The sequence below is a fragment of the Leptonychotes weddellii genome, chromosome 14 (assembly GCF_054177405.1).
Source record: "Leptonychotes weddellii isolate Sample4059 chromosome 14, ASM5417740v2, whole genome shotgun sequence".
NCBI lineage: Eukaryota > Metazoa > Chordata > Mammalia > Carnivora > Phocidae > Leptonychotes > Leptonychotes weddellii.
In genome coordinates, this window is record NC_138382.1 from 12482019 (window position 1) to 12497190 (window position 15172).

The window sequence follows — 15172 nt, forward strand, 5'->3', positions numbered from 1 at the left end:
CTTCTTTATCCATTCATCTGTTGATGGACATCTAGGTTCTTTCCATAGTTTGGCTATTGTGGACATTGCTGCTATAAATATTGAGGTGCACATGTACCTTTGGATTACTGCATTTGTATCTTTGGGGTAAATACCCAGTAGTGCAATTGCTGGGTCATAGGGTAGCTCTATTTTCAACTTTTTGAGGAACCTCCATCAAGTGTCTCATCTTGTGCTGATTTGCTATCATTATCTTCTTTGGGGAAATACCCGTTTAAGTCTTTTGCACGGTTTTTTTTTTTGGGTTGTTTTCTTATTATTAACTTTTGAGGGTTGTTATATATATTCTATTATTTATTTTGATTATGAGTCCTTTTTCAGATATATGATTTGCAAATTTTTCTCCCAGTCTTTTCATTGTCTTAATGGGGTCTTTTGAAGAGCAGACACTTACAATTTTAATAAAGTCCAATTTATAAATCTGTTATTTTATGGATTGAACATTTGGTGTTACCTTAAAAAATTTCTGCCTAATCCATAGTCTTCTATGTTTTCCTCTAGACTTTTTATGTTTTTAGGTTTTACACTGGGTCTGTGGTCCATTTTGAGTTAATTTCTGTATATGGTATAAGATGCAGATTGAAATTCTTTTTTTTAGTGTATATCCAATTGTTCCAACACCATTTATTGAAAAGACTATTGTTTTTCCACTAAATTGTCTTTGCACCTTTGTTGAGAATGCTTTGACCATATATCGGTGAGTCTATTTCTGATTTCTCTCCTGTTCCAGATGCCTGTGATAGCCTGTTGGCTTCTCGAGTTCCCTCTCTGTCTTGGGTCTTTCCCACAGCCTCTACCCATTCCTGGTATTTGCCAGTTTCCCCCAGATCAGCAATGGACTCCCAACATCATAAATGTCTTGTCTTATGACTGACTTCTGCATGGTACCAGGTACTGGGGGTGGACTGAGGTATCTTGGTTTTCATTCCTGAAGTGAATGTGGCCTGATCAGGGCCTTCAAAGACAGGGCAAACAGATATAGTCAGGAAGGTCCCTTTGGCACTGCAAATTGGATGCTTTCCCCCATGAGAATACAAGGTTTTATCTCTCCAATACCAGAGAACATATTGGGCATTGACATCCTATAGTCAAACTCTGCAAACTTCTATCAGTGAATCCTGCCTTTGGGGAAGAGTATTCAAACCAGTACTGAGGGGAAACACCAAGTGGGTACCCCAGTGAAGAGTGGTAGCTGTCAAGCAATATAAATTGCCTGGGGGTATAAAGGAATAGAAGAAACTATCTGAGAACTGCACTGAATAGGTATTGTATGCCCTGCCCATAGTGTTTTCATTAGCCCAGTATGATAAAAGAAGGCAGATGGCTCATGGCAGTTGACTGTGGACTACCAAGAAATTAAACAAGGTGATGACCCCATCAAACAGCTGTGCCCTACATTGTATTTGTGACTCCAGAAGACACTAAATGGCAGAGACAACAGGAGAGAGCGCCCCTAGGATTTTCGTCCCAGCTTGGGAAGGGGCAGAAACCTGATACAGTCTCATAGAGGACAGCTCCTAGCTGTGTCCACAGCACTCCTCCAGGTAAAGCCTCTCGTGGAGCAACAGCAAGTCAAGGTAAGAACTTTCTTCCTCTCAAGGGATGGGTTGAGCATAGGTTCCATCAACCCCCTGCTGTGGCTCAAATTCCCACTTTGAGTGCATCCTCTTTTTTTTTTTTTTTAAGATTTTTTATTTATTTACTTGAGAGAGAGAGAATGAGAGAGAGAGAACACATGAGAGGGGATAGGGTCAGAGGACGAAGCAGACTCCCTGCCGAGCAGGGAGCCCGATGCGGGACTCGATCCGGGGACTCCAGGATCATGACCTGAGCCGAAGGCAGTTGCTTAACCAACTGAGCCACCCAGGCGCCCCTGAGTGCATCCTCTTTGTAGCAGAGGGGCACCCTGTCCACCAGCCCACTGTCTCTAGAAATTCAGGCACTCTTGAGGATGTAGACCCTCCAAATGCCCCTGCTTCCATTCCTTTGGTGGCCCCTGCCAAGAGACAACGAAGGAACTTCCCCCTGATGCCACGTATATAGATGGGTCTCATACTAAGGGGCAAATCACCCACATACACTGCAGTCACTATTCAGCCCAACACTGACACCATCTGGATGGAAGAAGGAATGAATCACAGCAACCGATAGGCTGGACTTGGAGTAACTTGGCTGGTGATTGATTACTCACGCACCCTGGCCATTAACCCTTTTCACTCATAGTTGGGCTATTTAAAAAAGATTAACCTTATGGCTTGGACAATGGGAAGCCAAGGTGTCTATGATCATGAATCCTCATAGGGGCACCATACGTGGAAAGACATTGGGTTTGCCTGCGAGAGCCTGGGGCAGTCCTTACTTTTCCATATTCTGGCCCATAAGGCATTGACACACCCTGGCAATCAGGCAGCTGATGCCTTAGCTCGGGCATAAGCCCTAGTAACTAACCCTTCAGTAGATACAGCAGGTGGGGTACACAGAAAGAGTAGCCACTGGAGTGCCCAAGTGGGATGGCACATTGCCAAGGATGCTTCCTTGCCCTTGAAATACAGTGCCTTGGTCAATGCAGTAACAAACAGCATGTCCTGTGTGACCTGAACAATGCCCAAGGCCACTACCAAAGGAGTCTGTGGGGTCATCCACTGGAGTTCTCAACCAGTGAGGGATTGGCAAATTGATTATATTGGCCCCCTGCCTCCTAGTAAGGATCCTAAATGTGCCTTGCTCTCTGAGTATGACTTATTTGGCCTAACCCAAGCTTTCTCCTGTTGCCACGCAAGCCAGGCTTCCACCATTAGGGGATTAGAGAAACTGAGTACCGTGTACGGATACCCTTGCTGAATAGACAGTGATCAGGGGTCACATTTTAAGGGTCATGATGTGCAAGACTGGGCAAAAGAACATGACATTGAACAAAGATTCCATTGCCCCTATAATCGCAGGCAGCAGGTTTGGAAGAAAGGAAAAGTCATGATAAAGCAGCAGATTAAATTACCAATAGGTTAAAACCACCTTGGCTGGGCAAACTAAAGTATTATCCCAGGCTTTGATACATTTGAATGATCAATTAGTAGGTCCTGTTGTCCTGTGTGCCAGACTGCGGACACCTGCTGAAACACACAACATTATAAACGTATGGAAGTTCCAGGAGACGTCATTGCCCCGACTCTCACTGTGGATCAACACTCCATGCTGCAGAAAACACCAAGCCCCTTCACGCCAGGGAGAGATGTTATCTACTGAAATCTGCCATAGGACATCCCACCTTGATGGGTAAGTTACCTTGTATCTCTGAGTGAGGAGGAATTGCTCAATCTCTACCCGGATCCCATTGTCCTGCTGCAAGCTATGGAAACACACCCTACCTGGAGTACAACATGCACCTTTGAAGGAGGGGAAAAAGACAGGGGTGCTAGTCTGGGATATCCAACCCCCAGTCCACAGTGCTGCCTTCTATGACCAACATGCATAGTCAAGTTCCTAAAGCTACAAGCCCCAACATTAACTTCAAGAATCAGGCCACAGGTGTAATTCTTACCGAAGGGAAAGATCTTCCCATACAAGTTCATACTAAGTATCTGTCATTTTGACCTTAAACTTCTGCTTCTCCGGCGGTATCCAGTCACGGGCACCTGATAGAAATGTCTTTCTACAGTGGGTCCACTTGTATGCCCCACAAAGGAATCAGTCTAACTGCTAGAAATGTGGGCAGCTGCCCCTCTCTAGCTCTGCAGGACTACTAGGGTGGGTATCTCCCCTCCAGGTTGGGGATTAGAAGGCACTCAAGCAGTACATTATGGGAGAACAAGCTAGGATTGGCACTCTTAATTCATGATATTACCGATACTGACCCAAACACCTGGTTTGTGGCCCACGCTATTAATAACATTGGACATGGGTATTTTTTTCTGTCAATCCGACTACACAGGCAGCCTGTCAAACTGCTCACCAGAGGGGTCCTAAAAAAACCAATCAGAGCCATGGGTGGCTACATTCAAATTTGGGATGGGTTCGTATGGGTATTGAACTTTTGAGCACTCGTGCGCTCCAATGTTGAGAACAGAAAAACCACTCTAAACAGAACCCACCCAATTGTACCAGGGATATAGGCTGGATGTGACCAGAACTATGCAGTCATTCTGTCACATTAAAAGATATTGGCTGGTTTGGTAGTGACTGGTCATGCTGCTCAGGTATTGATTGGGTAGCCCCAGTTGGGTCCCAGTGGTTGTATGCCACAAATCTTTGGCCATGGCTTTCATCTGGGGGGTTGGCCTGCTGCATCCTGGATTTTCCCAGGACACAAAGGAGAATCCACCTGACAATAACAAGAGTTGCCAACTTCCCTCTCCTCAAGGCCCAATGGTCATGTTCTGGGTTTTCCCCTGGTACAGTCATCTGGCCACTGTCTTTATTCCCTATATTGACCTGGAGGACGTGATACACAGATAGCAGCCCTTATTAAATTCACCCCACAAGCCTTACGTGATAGCTGACAAAGCCTATCCTTACTGAACCCTGAAATGTCTCTGATGAGAAAAACTGTCCTCTGAAATAGGACGGCCTTGGCCATTATTGCTGCCTCACAAGGAAGCACCCGGGCCATTATCCATGCAAAACGTTGTGTGTTCATAGCTGAGGAGTCTGCTCATGCATCCTCTTTATCAAAGCACATGAGGATACAAGCAAGCACCCTGAATGATTTGACCCCCAGCCTAACAGACTTAATAAGTCAGTGCTTCGGATCACAGGGCTCTTGGTGGGGAAAAAAAAAAAAAGTTACCTACTTTGGGAATCATTGTCTTAATCTGTGTATCTTCATCTGTGGTACCTGCCTCTGGTATGATGAGTCACCTCCATGCGAATGAACCCCCGGCTGACCACTCAGGGCTCACTGTGAAAGAGGGGAAATATGTCAGATCCCAAGAGCCAGTCATGAGGGGTGGAGTGTTGGAGAAGGTCATCCAGAGGACATGACTGCCGGTTGACCCTCCAGCTGGTCCCTGGCAACTGGAGGCTCCTCTCCCCCTCCCCTGTCTTTGCAACGTACACTCTGTCCACCATTCTCAGGGCTGGAGCTGTTTTCAAGGACACGGCCTCGAGAGAGCGTTGTTGAGACCATTTGAACCCCATTAAGGCTTCCGTATGAACTGTGAAGATTCTGGCGGGCGCGTACAGAGATTTACTTGTCTCGAGGTCTCCCGAGATAAGCCTTGTAAGTACATTCCCTTGTTTTTTAAAACTGTCACCTACCGGGGCGCCTGGGTGGCTCAGTGGGTTAATCATCTGGCTTTGGCGGGGCGCCTGGGTGGCTTGGTTGTTAAGCGTCTGCCTTCGGCTCAGGTCATGATCCCAGGGTCCTGGGTTCGAGCCCCGAGCTGGGCTCCCTGCTCAGTGGGGAGTCGGCTTCTCCCTCTCTCTCTGCTCCTCCTCTCCCCCACCCCCACTCCTGCCCAAGCTCGTGCTTATTCTCTCTCTTGAATAAATAGAATCTTAAACAAAACAAAACAAAACAAAAAACTGCCATGTACCCATCTTCAGTGCCCTCCTCTCTCCCGCCCCTCCGTGGACCTGGGCCTGTTTCAAGTTCACCCCGAGGAACTCCAAGGTTTCGGACCAACATACCCACACCATCAGTGGTCTTGATTTGTGTTTCTCTAGATAAGATCAGGCCTTTCTTCATATGTCTATTGGCCATATGTTTCCTTCTTTTGTGAAATAACCTTTTACATTGTTGTTCATTTTTTTTCTTGGGTTACAGGCCATTTTATATCTTTACGCGTGAAATGTTTGTTCAGCTCTTTTGTCATTATTTTTTTTCCCTTTTGGGGTTCATGTCTTCTTGTTGAAAGATAGAGGTTCTTTGTTTTTATACTCTCATGAAGTTTTATGTGAGATGTAAATCTACTTCAGTTTCTTTGAAACATCTTTTGGTGAATAGAATTTTTTTATTTTAAAGTAGTTGAATCCATCTATTTTTAATGTTATAATTTCTGTCTTTAATATTTTGTTTAGTTTTTTTGTACAATTTTCTGGATACAAGACTTGCAGAACATCTTTTGTTATTTTACTCATAAATTTATGATGGTTTTTATTAGAATAGTGTTCAGAGCTATTTTATATATTCATATTTAATATAAATTAAATTACGTATTATTCTCACCCTAGGTTATATGTCCAATGATTTACAATAACATTTCTTGATGTCTTTATAAATTCTCAAGTTGAAGAACCATTCTGGGCATCTTTATTTATTTATTTATTTATTTATTTAAAGATTTTATTTATTTATTTCAGAGAGAGAGAGAACGCAAGCATGAGCGGGGTGGGGATAGGGAGAAGCAGACTCCCTGCTGAGCAGAAAGCCCCAGGCAGGGCTCCATCCCTACTTTGGCTAGAATCTACGTACTAGTCTTTATACGCAAAAAGGGTCAGATCTGTGCACAAATCCATTTGTGAAGCCAAAAGCTACTCTGGTGTAAATGTGCCATGGGGATCCATTTCAAAACACTGCTTCCTCTTGCCAAGGTCAGTGGCTATCACCGAAGTAACCAGAGAATGCCTGTGTCCTCACTCTCAAAAAGGCAGCCTCTTTTGCAACATTAAATTACAGCACTTTCTGTCCCTTTCTTTTGAATGGTAGAAATCTTTTTTATCATTTTAAAGCAAAGATTGACCACCTTTCAATGAGAAGTTCTGATAAAGAGGAAAGTTTTAAAATTGTGTCCAGAAAGTAGCAACTTCCTCTCACAGCCAGTTTTATTGTCCAGGAGTTGAGAAAATAAATACAATGTCTCCAGGTTTCCCCACATTGGAGACTGATGGCTAAGTTGAATGCTCTATAGCTTTGCTCTTACACCCGAACTCCAGATGTAGGAGTATCTTGTTCATTTCTTCATTTCTTTTACCAAGTACGTTTGGTGGTCAGTATTTCTCAGTAAGAGTCCGGAAGAGTGCACTCACATTGCCCTCAGTATTTGTAATTCTGACAAAGCCCTAAAATGGCAGGGATTCAAAACAAGGCAGGCTAGCACATACATACTGGGCTGAAGCCAGATTTGCTTTGAATACAGCTTACACGATCAGTTTAGTTTTATTTCAAACACGAGCCCCAAATACAACCCTTTTGACCTGAGTACTGCATCCCTAAATGGCAAACTGAACATTCATGAAAATTTAATGGCGAGGAAATTAGTACCTTCTTATGTTTCAGACTGTGAAATGGCACCAGGGAGCACTTTCAGAGACAGGCAGAAGCGTGTGGAGGTGCTGGACCAAACCTGAAACATTTGTCCCTTCAACCTGTCATCCTTCATTAAGTCAGCCGGCCGCTAAGACAACTCTGACAGGACACCATCACGATGCCACCCAAGAAAGGTATTTCAAAATAAAGACCTGGTTCTAGAATATTCTACCTTCCTTAGAGATTGGGAACTTTAAGTAGATTTTTTCCATAATTTTTCTTCTCTCTTTGGGGCTTTCCCTTTTTTTATATTTCTGTGGTTTGAGACCTTTTGGATCTTGAGAAATTGGAATGGGCTTATTTTTTCCTTTAATCTCTTTTCTTTAATGGACAAAGATTTCACCAACTAGTAAGTGCTCAAACTTACCTTTCTTTCATTTGGGGAGACAGTGTGGGGAAGCAAAATACACTGAGGTTCAGAGCAACAACTGAAACTGGGGGTTCTGTGTCCCAGCAAGGGATCTCTTGTCAGATTGGTGGTGGGAGGGGGGATCACAGCTTTGTGAAGGGGACCAGTTCTGATGCAGTTTGTGAATTAAATACAGTTCTGAATTAAGTAAAGCTGAAGGGGAGAGGAAAGAGAATTAAGGCAGAGAAAGTGAAGAAAAGAGGCATAAAACCCTCCTGTGGGGGGTGTATGTGAAAGGCTGAGTGATATGATGACACACATTTTTGGTTGCTGTGACTTGTCACAGGGGTACATTTTCAGTACCCTGGAGATAGTGTGCGGCGTGTTTGGCTGTCACTCTGTGATGTTTACCGAGCTTACATTGGCTCTGTTTGCAGCCTCATTTCAGTCCCCAGAAGACAAACTGGTAGAATTTTCAACTAGGGAGTAACCTGGAAATACATGTTTGCTTTTCAGCATAGAACTTCTAATGCAGATGGCCTTGCTCCTGGTCCTTTCTTCAGCTGACTTGTTGAATCTTAGAATGGAAAGTGGAGACAGAGACCTCGCTTAGAAATGATCTATTAAAGTCACCGAGCTTCAGGCTTGTGTCTCGAGAATGTGAGCAGGATCCTATTTAATAGGCTTAGTTGTTTTATTGACTCCAAACATCTGGACAGGCTTAGGAATATCATTATCAAAGTAGGTCAAAGTTTTCAGAAAACAAAAACAAAAGCAACCACTTTTGTGAGGCTCTACACGCATTTTCAAAGAAACTGTTAGAAATGGCCCAAAGATGCATATTGGCTTTTAATAGGGTGGGATTGGTTTTCCATTAATAAGGACAGCACTTAAATCTTATTAAGATGTTTGAATTCAGCCCCTTTAGGGTTTTCCAACCTGGGGTCCTCAAGTTCCTGGTTTTGGTAGTTATAGTGTTTTCAGGCTCATTTCAGATCTAACAATTCTTAGAGAAACTTGCAATAAGGCTACACAAGCTCTCCTAAATGCCAACCATTTCGTTAAACAAGTAAGAATGGAATTGATTATTCTTGCTGTTTATTCATGCTATTATTTAACATTTATTAATCTTACTGCTTTCATAACAACAGATGTTTTAAAGTTTAATCATTTTATTTTGATAGTGGATGGAATATATGTTGTGGCAGAAAATGTGTAAATTTTTGAAAAGCGCATTTAAAAAAACAAAAACAAAGAATCCCACCACAAATAGATTACTGTAGACATTTGGTTTTCTTCTTCCAGACTTTGTCTATGAAAGTTATGTTTGGTTTATATTTAACAAAATGGATACAAATTAATTGATACACAATGAATGTAGTTTTTGAGACAATGGTCTGTCTTCATAAGAAACTCAAAGAACAATAGCATTGCCTATTTTGGTTACATAATATCATAGTATCATAATAATTGTTTCCATTATTGAGTGCCTATGACATGCTAGGCTCTCTATAATATGTAGTGATGAATTGCCATGATGGTTAGATGTGGAGGGATAACAGGTGATATCTTACTGTGATGGCTGCCACTTTCAACACGCTGGGAAGGGACATAGCAGGTCAACTGGCAGGTGCATTGCTCAGCATGTTGAACTTCCCTAGACGGGGCACAAGAAAAAACTGCTTATGGGTAACCCATGAAGAGATGAAGGAAGGCAAATTGGTCTGCTTCGATCCCTCCTGTCTCCTGTTTTCACCTCATGGAGTTAGCACAACACATCACTGAGTTGTGTTACCTGCCCCATGGCAACAGGGCATCCCTGTAAGATGCCAGATCCTACACTCCGTGGTGTGCTGTTCCATTCAAGCCTGGAAGTGGCAGAGATCCTAACACTCTGGGCTTGCTGGTGGTCGACTCTGCTGGGTGCTTGGCATTCCAAGGGCAGGTGATTGGTTGGGACTGGGATGCTGCTGGAGCTGTAGGAAGGAAGGAAGCATTGGAAGAAATTTGATGAGGTCCATGAGGTTTGTGTCTGGCACAGAAAGGAAGGATTCCAAAAACATTTAGAATATGGAAATACTAGTACTTTGTGAGAGTGAATGTGGGAAGATGAGAGAGGGGGTGTCAAAAATGGCTCTTGTGATTCTGGGTTCAACAACAGAGTAGAAGGAAATTCCAATAAGTAAAAGACTCTGGGGGGGAAAAAGGGCTTGGTTGAGGGTATGGCTTGATTATCTGCAAAGTATTTTCTGGTGATAGAGATTTTGGCTGGGAGTTGAAGTTCCTAGAATCACATAACTTCCCAGGAAGAGTGTATAGCATAGCAAGGAAAGATAGCCAACAATGGAACCGGGGGACAACTTCCACATTTAGTGGTGAGTGGAGGAGGATAAGCCCATGGAAGAAACAGAAAGGATGGGTCAGAGGGATAAGAGGAGATCCTGCAGATCAGAGAAGCTAAGGGAGTGGAGAGTTTCCAGGAAGAGGACTGATGGTCAATTAAGAACATCAGTGTATTGCGAAGAAGTATCTTGCAATGCAGACTAACCATTTGTAAAGATGATGATAATTCTGGGTTGTAATTTAAAATGTAATCATGTTGCTCTCTGTCTCTCTGTCTTTGTTTAGAACAGATTAACAAAGTGTTAACTAGAAAAGCCCTTAGAAATTTTTCTTCAGTGCATGAATAGAGTCTGTTATTTATAGTTAGAAGCTGCCTTTTGCTAAAATAGTGCTCCTAAATGCTTTAAATGAATTAATGCTTGTGAAGGCCACTTGTAAACCCTGAAATGACATGCAAAATGAGGGTGGCGATCATTGTCATGTTGTTATACTGTTATTTGGTCAGATGCTTTTTTTCCCAACAATGCAAAATAAACCCCAGCTCTGCTTATACAGCTTCTTCAAGGTTCTAAATTTGTGATGCTCATATAGATGATGTCTTACTATATTTAAAGATGAATAGACAGCATTTCCTAAAGAGATAAATAATATATAGAAGTGTTGGAATTATAAATTATCATAGAAATTCCTTCTATTCATTCACTTATTTATTTGGTCACTTCAATAAACAATGCGTTTGATTCTTTTCATGTGCTCTGAGAAGAATGTGATGTGGCAGACTCATCCTTCTCAAAGAGTGTATAGATTAATATATTCGGGTCAGTACTGAACGGTTATCGGAACAAAACCAGAATCAAAACATTGCTTTCCAAGGTACAGAGGGCCTTTAAAAATTAGGAACATTGATGCATTTGTTTCTCACTGGGCCTGTGATTTCAGGATTTCTCTGCAATGGACAGCACTTCTTGGGTTTGAAATGCCCGTCAGTGATGACCAAGGGATGATAAGGGAATGATAAATTATTGACACTCTTATTTCCACTTCTTTAATTCCATTTTAAAAACCAGCCTTGTTGAGATACAATGTATGCACAATAAACTGTACACATTAAAAAGGTACAATTTAACAAGCTTTGACAAATATATACATAGTGCTGTAATGACCAACACAATCAAGACTTCTGCTCCTCCCGAATGTTCCTTAGTTCCCTTTGGCATAAATCCATACATTCCACCCCCCAACCGCCCCTACACTCCGTGACTAGAGCCAAGCAGTTGCTATGCTGCTTTTTTGTCATGGATTACTATGCATTTTCTAGAATTTCATGTAAATGGAAACATGCAGTAGGTACTCTTTTGTGCCTGGCTTCTTCCGTTTAACATAATGCTTCTGAGATTTACCCACGTTATTAGATATACCAATAGTTTGTTTCTTTTTATTGTTGAGTAGCGTTCCATTGTATGGGTGTACCACAGTTTGTTTATCCATTCACCTGTTGTTGAACTTTTTTTTTTTTTTAAAGATTTATTTATTTATTTGAGAGAGCGAGAATGAGAGAGAGAGAGCACATGAGAGGGGGGAGGGTTAGAGGGAGAAGCAGTCTCCTTGCTGAGCAGGGAGCCCGATGCGGGACTCGATCCAGGGACTCCAGGATCATGACCTGAGCCGAAGGCAGTCGCTTAACCAACTGAGCCACCCAGGTGCCCTGTTGTTGAACATTTTAATTGTTTCCAATTTGGGGTCATTATGCACAAAGCTGCTGTGAACATTTGAATATAAGTCTTGTGTGAATATATGGATTGAAATTGCCGGGTTGTATGGCAAGTGATTGATTAACTTCATAAGAATCTGCCCAATTCTTGGGGCGCCTGGGTGTCTCAGTTGGTTAAGCCTCTGCCTTCAGCTCAGGTCATGATCTCAGCGTCCTGGGACTGAGCCCCCTATGGAGCCCCACATCAGGCTCCCTGCTCATAGGGAGTCTGCTTCTCCCTCCACCCCTCCCCCTCTCCCTCTGCTCCTCCCCCCTTCCTTGCCCTCCCCCGCTCATGTGTGCACGCATGCACACGCGCGCTCTCTCTCTCAAATCAATAAGTAAATAAATGAACTGCTCAATTCTTTTCCAAAGTGGCTATAGAATTTGTATTTTCACCAGCGATGTATGAGAGTTCTAGTGATCCACATCCTCACGAAAAGTGGATGTTGCAAGTAAATCTTTTTAATTTTAGCCTTTTGAGAAAGTGTGTTGTAGTACATCCCTATGACTTTCATGTGCATTTCCCTAATGACTAATGATGTTCAGAATGTTTATGCTACTTTCTTTCTTTTGTCCCATCTTTTCTTTGTTCTTTATTCTCTTTTCTTACCTTTTTCTGGATTAAGTATTTTTTTAAACCATTCTATCTCCACTATTGGTGTATTAGCTGTATCTTTTTTGTTACTCTATTTTAGTAGGTTTACAATATGCATCTTTAGCTTATCACATTGCACTTTCAAATAATGGTATGTCACTTTACAGATACTTTAAGAAACTTAACTGTAGTATAATTTCACGTCCCCCTCCTGTATCTTATGTTATTGTTTTTTGTACATTTTATTTCCATATATATTAGAAACTCCACAATCTATCATTCTTATTTTTGCTTTAAACATTCAATTATCTTTACAAAGAAATTTGGAAAAATAAGAAAAAAAGTCTTTTGTATTTACCCATATATTTACTATTTCCAGTGTTTTTCTTCCATATTTCAGATGCATTTTTTTTTTCTTCTGGGATCATTCTTCTTCTGCCTGAAAACTTCCTTTAGTATGTCTTGTAGGACAGGTCTGTGGGCAATGACTTCTCTCAAGATTCGTATGTCTGAAAGAGGCTTTACCTTAATTTTTGAAAGATATTTTTTGGTGGGAATGGAATTATAGACTGATAATTTTTTCCCTTTTTCTTTTGTTTGTTTGTTTTCCCTTTCAGTGCTTTAAAAGTTTCTCTCTCATAGTTTCTGATGAGACATCTGTAATCATTCTTATCTTGTGTCACTTTTGTCTGGCTGTTTCTATGGTATTCCCATTATTACTGTTCATTCTGGCAATTTGTTTATGCTGTGCCTTGGTATAATTTTATTCATCTCTTTTTCTGTTTGGAGTTTGCTGAGATTTTTGGACTTTTGGTGTATAGTTGCAATCAAAAAAAATTTTTTTTTTTTTTAAGAGAGAGAGAGAGAGAGTGCCCCCCGTGCGAGTTGGGGAAGGGGCAGAGGGAGAGGGGGAGAGAGAATCCCAAGCAGGCTCTCCCCCCAGGGAGAGTCCGATGCTGTGCTCAATCCCATGGCTGTGAGATCACAACTCGAGCTGAAATCAAGAGTCAGACACCCAACTAACTGAGCCACCCAGGTGCCCCAGTTGCTATCAAATTTTTAAAACATTTTTGGCCATTATTTCCTCACTTTTTTGTGATTTCCCCTTCTGGAACTTCAATTACATGTATGTTAGATAATTTAATTTCATCCCACAGGTCAGAGATGCTCTTCCATTTTTTTTTTTTAATCTTCTATTTTACTTCTTTCATTTTGGGTAAAATCTCTGTCTTCAAATTTGATGCTCTTACCTTCATCAATGTCAAATCCACTGTTGATTGCATCCAGTGTATTTGTCATTTCAGATATCCTATTTTTCATCTCTAGAGTTTGATTTGTATTTTCACAATATTTTTTTATTTTTTCACATCATGTTCTTAAGCACATGGAGTGTATTTATTTGCTGATTTACTATTAATGTGTGCTAATTCTATCATCTATGACATTTCTGGCATTTCTGTGTCTATTGATTCTTTTCATTGCTCTCGTTGTTGGGAGGTATTCATTTCCCAACTTCTTTGTCTGCCTGGTGATTATTTTATTTGCTGTTGGGGATGTTGAATTTTAGATTTTTGGGTCCTGGATTCTTTGGTATTCCTTTAAATATTGTTGGATTATATTCTGGGATGCAGTTAAGTTACTTCAAATTAGCTAGATACTTTTGAGACTTGATCTTCAGCTCTGTTAGGGTGAGCTCAGACTAGCTTTAGTAGATTTAACTTGGTCTAGGGCTCTAACCAATGCTCCATGAACTAGGAGGTTTCTCCTCCCTGACTAGTGGAAAACCTCAACTGTTCCTGTCTCTTGTGAGCTCCAGAAATTATTCTGCCTACTCTTTTATTTCTGGTATTTCACCTCACACATTCTAGCTGCTTTGGGCTCCCTGAAAACAGAACTATGTCCCCTCAGCTCAGTGAGACCATAAGCCTCTGTTTGGGTCCCCCCTCTCTATGTTGCAGCCTAGAAACTCCTTAGGCAAAGTGATCGGTCCATGTCAGGGCTCATCTCATTTGCTCCCTTTCTTTCCAGGATCACTGTCTTGAGCTGTCTGTGTAGCAATGTCTGAAAGGAGATGTTTCATATATTTTGTCTGGCTTTTTAGTTGCTTAAGGTAAGAGGGTTAATTCATTCCTACTTATTTCATTGTAGCTGGAAGCAAAACCTCTGTACCATGTTTATAGTATGCTTTGACTTAATTATTTGAGGATTCCTTCTAGTTATCAAAACTTTTAGGGGTGCCTGGGAGGCTCAGTCGTTAAGCGTCTGCCTTTGGCTCAGGTCATGATCCCAGGGTCCTGGGATCGACCCCCATGTCGGGCTCCCTGCTCTGTGGGAAGCCTGCTTCTCCCTCTTCCACTCCACCTGCTTGTGTTCTCTCTCTCACTGTGTCTCTTTCTGTCAAATAAATAAAATCTTTAAAAAAAAACTTTTAGATGATGTAAGCAGATAATTGAGAACATCTTCAAAACATCTTTCTTCTTCGGAGTAGTTCTCATGGGCCTGGTCTTTACTAAAGATATAAACTTTTAGTATCTGAGTTTCATATGCCATTATTCATAATTATGAGGTTTATCCATATGGTATGTTCTAATGGGGAAAAAAATGAAACTCCACTCTTGTGTGATGTCTTTATAGGTCTTGGAGAGACTTAAAGAAGAGTCATGAAGTCCATAACCTTTATTAAGTGAGAAATTAAAAGGATCAAAACCAAAATTGCCCTAGACAATGACACATACCCCTGTGAAGAAGCTGAATCTCTAAGGCTTTTCCTCCTGTGACATATTCTACAAAGATTGCTCCAATTTGGGGAAATTTATCCCTAATGCTAACTAATTATCTCATGTTAGTATG

The 15172-nt window shown here is 41.6% G+C and overlaps 1 protein-coding gene across 1 annotated transcript in view; it reads left to right on the top strand.

Moving 5' to 3' along the window:
- Positions 1–9832: 9832 nt before the first annotated feature.
- ANXA1 (annexin A1) overlaps positions 9833–15172 on the top strand; it is a 403624-nt gene continuing 398284 nt past the window's right edge. The window contains exon 1 of the mRNA XM_081802847.1: positions 9833–9839. The gene's annotated coding sequence lies outside the window, so the exon portion shown is untranslated. The remainder of the gene's footprint in view (positions 9840–15172) is intronic.